Source organism: Cynara cardunculus (assembly GCF_001531365.2).
Source record: "Cynara cardunculus var. scolymus isolate 2C chromosome LG 17, CcrdV1, whole genome shotgun sequence".
Taxonomy (NCBI): Eukaryota; Viridiplantae; Streptophyta; class Magnoliopsida; order Asterales; family Asteraceae; genus Cynara; species Cynara cardunculus.
This window is the reverse complement of record NC_037544.1, coordinates 26,494,942-26,501,011: the sequence shown is the minus strand read 5'-3', so window position 1 is coordinate 26,501,011 and position 6,070 is coordinate 26,494,942.

The following is a 6,070-nucleotide window of genomic DNA, read 5'->3' as shown; positions in this document are numbered from 1 at the left end:
AGTTACATCATTATAATTATCTCGCCAATACTTTCGAAATAAACTCAATATTGAATGTTTTTTTATTTAATTATATTATTATATCATATATATTACGAAAAAATATTTTTAATACTTATATTTTATACCCTTATAGTTAATTATTTAATTTATGGTGCATCCTTTGCTTTTTTATTTTTGTTTTACACTCTTATTAACATACATAATTGTATATTAACAAAAATACGTTAATTTTTTTTTTTCATTTTAACAAGTTACATCATCATAATCGTCTCGTCAATACATCAAAATGAGACAAATATTGAATATTTTATAATTTAATTATAAGTTTGTAATGATATAAATATAATAAGGGTATATGATAAAGTAAGGGATAAATAAATTAAATAAATATTTATAAGCGTATAAAATGTAAATATTCAAGATTCTTTTTATATAAAAAAACGAAATTTGAATGATATAATCATGACATCAAAAAACGTTTTTCCGTGAACCCTCGGTTTATAAACCACTTGTGAAAGTCCATCTCTAAAGAACCAAACTCTAGAAAAAAAAAACATTATTGAAGACACTCATAAACGTAATTGTTCTAACATGCCAACTTTATTAACTCTAAAGCTTTGGGGCATCAAGAATCAACGAGACATAGTTCCTACTTCCAACAATAATCCACCACCCACATCCATATCTTGATCAAATCTCGAGTTTATTTCATTCATATATAACAAAAATACAAGATGTATTGGGCAATGAAAATTGTGGATTCCGAGCGATATCTACTTATCTGGGTGGTCATGAATAGGGGTGTAAATGATGCGAGTCGAGCTCGAATATCACTATACTCGACTCGAACTTGAAACCCAATTTCAAGCTCGAACTCGACTCAAAAACTCGCAAGTAGTAAAAATTAAAGCTCGACTCGAACTCGATAACTATTTCTCAAGCTCGAACTCGAATCAAGCTCGAACTGAGCTCAAATCAAGCTCGAACTCGAGCTCAAATGAATATTGAAATAAGCTCGAACCACAACTCAAATCAAGCTTGAACTCGAACTTGAATCAAGCTCGAACTCGAACTTGAATCAAGCTCGAACTCGAACTTGAATCAAGCTCGAACAAAGTTCACCCATTGAAATTTATGAAAATTTAGGGTCTTTCTCTATAAATTTTAAAATTAAAGGTGTCCTCTTAGTATTTATAAAACTAAAGGGATCAATTTCAAACTTCTTCATAAAAAAGACAAAATTAAAAATTTCATTTACCGATCTCTTTTTATAACATCTCTTCTCTCTTCCTTTACCATCACTCTGATGTGGGGACAATTTCACCAACCCTTTTTATAGTTTTTCTTTGTCATTTTTTATTTGTGATTTTAATAAAAAATAACTGATTATTTTTATAACTAAAATATGCATAATTTTGTTTAAATATCTAAAAATTTAAGACATTTTTATTATTTATATTTTAAAATTTTTATCATAAAAACTAATTATATTTTAAAACTATTTATATATAAAATAATCGAGTCTCTCACGAGCTTTTCGATTCGAGTATTGGGTAGCTTGACTCGACTCGTTAAAAGGTCGAGTCGAGCTCGAGTTCGAGCTGAGCCTATTCGAGTCGAGTGTTGACCGAGCTTTGACTGAGCTTTTACCGAGTCGATCTCGAGTAGCTCGTGAGTTGTCTTGTATCATATACACCCCTAGTCATGAAGACGAATGAGACATATCTGCAAAAAGTTAATGCTTGAACTAACTGAGCTCAAGAGTATTACTCTTATGTGATTGGCAACGAATGCGTAAAAATTTACGAAGCGTTGAATTTCTTACAGAAGGGCGTCGTTGCACCTGCTATGCATTAGATTTGCTATGCTTGAAATGACCATTTTAACCGCTTCAATGTTCAATGTCATACTACATGTTCTCAATATGGCAGACAACGTGACGTACTTACCCGTTCATGACACAACCGTCGTAATCATCTCAACACGTGACAATTGCAAAAGTCCATGTTAATGGTAACCATTGCATAAAGATGGTATTAACCGAAGAATACCAATGCCACATTTACGCACCATTGGACACATTGTCGATTTCAAGATGCAGGTACATGGATTGTCCCATATAAATATAGATTAAATGTGTACATAGAGCGTACTTGTATTCGTGGATATATTTATTTAACATGAAAAATATAATTAATTTTATATAAATAATTTAAGTCTTTAAAATATTGCAATTTTTCATTATTGATATAAAGTTAATTAATTTATATAATTATAGTACAGATTAAAAATTAGAAATTTATCGTGATACATTTGTACATAAATAGATAACTAAAACATACATATTCTTAATACTTAATTAATTAATAATAATATAATGTTAATTAATTTATTTAATTATTGTATAGATTAAAAATTAGAAACCTGAGTGATATAATATAGAAATATAAAAAATTTTGAATGATTAAATTTAAAAATATCTAAGATTTATGTTGGTCCCTTGAAGGTCTACAAGATTAGTAAAACAATTTGTAGAAGGGGGGATGAATACAAACACAATATTTCTAAATTTAAAATRTATATTGATAAAGAAGATCAATACAAATTTTACAAGATTGTTTGCGGAAAGATAAGGTAAGAAAACATATCTGAACAATCTTTGGTTACACACGAATTCTTAGCAAATGAGAAAAGAAATGCTGTAAAGAGAAGATCCTTTATTTAAGCTAGAAAATGCTCAAAGTAAGAATTAGGTTTAGAGAGTGAGTTGCGCGCACTTGCATGGAGAAGAAACACTTCTATTTATACCCAGTGCATTAAATGAACATTTAATGCAATATGGTAGGGTTAGAGTGCGTATCAAGCCTTAAGAGGAAGGCTTGTCCATTGCCACAGTGAATAGTATGAAAATTACTATTCATGGGCAGACATCCTTACCTAAAGTTGGTGGACAATAGAGTCGACTAGTCGGTTTCGTACCGTACTAACGTTTATAAGGGTATGGGTTTGTCCTTTGTGTGCATAAGGACAAGACAACAACAATCGTGCTTGGCAAGCTTCCTTTGATCGCTGAATGCTGGAATGACCTGAAGGTCTCTTCAACATTCGCTGTGACTTGAGTAGTCTTCACACATATGTAGACGGACTTGTAATCACTGAGTACTGCTTCAGATCATGTACTCGCCAGTCTCTAATCTTCAGTTTCAGTCTTCGATATTAGCTGAAGGTTCTTTGATGTGAGTGTTGTCTTTTTAATGTATCACTGTCTCTGATCAAATTACAATACAAGTTCTTCAGTGATCACTGAACAAGCTCAATGATGATCGTTGGAATTGAAAAGACAGAAACATAAATACAACGTATAAGTGAAAATGGATTATCATCAAATTACTGAGAGAGAGGATCAACAATCTCCCCCTATTTGATGATAACAAGACAATATACATAAAGTTGTCTTAACAAATAATAGTAAGGAAAAGTTACACATAAAATACATGTCCCTTTTTACTATTTTGGGATCTTTTTCAGTGAGTCAGTCTTTGCTTGAAAATTTTCCTTAAGTTATATTAAAGAGAAAATTACAAGTGGAGACTGAAACTGAAAGCTTATTAACTGGCTTATAGATTGTCAGTGAATGTAGAAAGTAACACTGGAACTCATAGACTTGTGTCCCTATTACTTTTTTCGGAGATCTTTTTCAATGAAGTACATGAAATACTCATTTTATTATCATTGGTAATATTACAAGTATTACAGTACATGTCTAGTGCTTACAGACTATAAGTATAATCACTGAAAGTAGACATAGTACAAAAAGTTACAAGGAAAAGTGGATTGTTGTTACAAAGAGAAACTATTCTAGAACACTAAGATCTATGTAACCAGATACATCTTCATCAATGTTTCTTCGACGAAGGAATTCCCTTCGTATCTTCAGATCTACGACTTTTTCAGGCATGCTATCATCTATCCAGAGCAAGAGGTAAACCAGATGACCCATTGGACATAGATGTAGCTCTGACATTCTCTGAAATCTGACTTCACCTTCATAGTTAAGGAATATAACTCCTAACTCAGGTTTAAAATGCACAGAGTTGGGTGTGAAGGGACCCTTATCTGGCAAGTCATTATTCATCATAGAAATGTCTACACTCTGATGAGCCTTCAGGACTTCATTTAAGGAGAACTTTGTTTTATGTTCGTTCCTTAGGAATGGTCCTTCATTAGGATCAGAGAGCTTGAGTTTCTTCTTCCCACCTTTCTTCAGATATGGCCTGTCAGGGACCGCGACATACCTGGACATCCTTTTTATGAGCTCGCTGATGGTGTCCTCGATAATTGTCTTGTGTCTCAACTTGGATCACTAAATGGCTTGTCTGATCTCCATCCATTCGCTGTATCCATATCGGCTAAGGTAGGAAGGGTACTCGGTGATGGCATCAAGATTGTCCCTGGTGATGAGCATTGAGACCGGTGTTCCACCGTCTTTTGAACGTCCGCTGATGCTGATGCTGATAATCGGGCAGGGAGTGATTCTCTTTTTCAGCTTTGCTTCGCTCCATTGTTTGTCCTTTTCCACCAGCTTCAGGTTCTTCTCATGCTCAGCTTCTGCAATAGAAAGAAGTTTAGCCTGGGCTTGGACAACTTTCACCATTTTCTTGGACTTTTTCTTGGGGAGGACCTTTGCAGCTAGTGACTTGACCAGCTTCAAGCTGTCTCCAGTCTGCTTCTTTTGAAGCTCTAGCTCTTCTTCAGCTCTTAATGCCTCGAGTCTTTCAGCTTCAGAAAGGAAGTCGAACTCACCACCACTAGAGGTACAAAGAGGAATTTTTATTCTAGTCTGGCCGAGTGACTCCTTTAGCTGAGATATCTGCTGGTCGGTAGGAGCACAGGAGACAGGGTGATCAGGGACCCACTCCAGTCGACCATAGGTTGTTGATGGAATCTAAAGTTGATACAAGGAAATGACTACTACATGAGAGGTAGAGTCTTCAAAAACAGGTTGTTGAGGGATTTTGAACAATACCTTCAAGTTACCTTCTTCAGCGACCGCCTTGCCCTTAGACTTAGAGTCCTGGTTCCTTGTTTGAGTAGATTCACCTTCCCTTTGCTCCCCCTGGGATGCAGAATCCCTGAGAGAAACTCCCTTGGTGGCGGTTGATGGCTTCTGGTACTTGATGGTAAAGTCATCTTCATCATCATCTCGTCGTCGCCATCTAGGTCAATTCAGGGGTCTGGAATGGAAGGTTCATCATCCTCATCATCATCTTCATCATCATCATCATCATCATCATCATCATCACCAGCATCAGTGATGGAAGGAGCATCATCCCTAGGGATGGCATCGACAACCTCAGCAGGAGCAGCTTTGGTGGTCGGGATTACAGGAGCAGCAACCGCTTCAGCTCTAGGAGCCTCAGTGTTGATCCTCTCTCTCAGTAATTTGATGATAATCCCTTTTTCCTTTCACGTTGTATTTGTGTTTCTGTATTTTCAGTTCCAACGATCATCACTGAGTATGTTCAGTGATCACTGAAGAACTTGCATTGTAAATTCATCAGAGACAACAATACTTCAAGAAGACAACACTCACACCAAAGAACCTTAAGCAAACGTCGAAGACTGAAACTGAAGATTAGAGACTGGCAAGTACGTGATCTGAAGCGGTATTCAGTGATTACAAGCCTGAATACATATGTGTGAAGACTACTCTAGCTTCAGCGAATGATGATGAGACCTCCAGGTCATTCCAGCATTCAGGGATCAAAGGAAGCTTGCTTAGCACGATTGTTGTTGTCTTGTCCTTATGCACACAAAGGACAAACCCATACCCTTGCAAAAGTTAGTACGGTACGGAGCCGATTAGTCGACTCTTTGTCCACCAACTTTAGGCAAGGATGTCTGCTCAAAAATAGTGCTTTTGTACTATTCACTATAGCAAAGGACAAACCTTCCTCTTAAGACTTGACACGCACTCTAAACCTACCATATTGCATTAAATGTTCATTTAATGCACTGGGTATAAATAAAAGTGTTTCTTCTCCATGCAGAGTGCGCGCATCTCTCT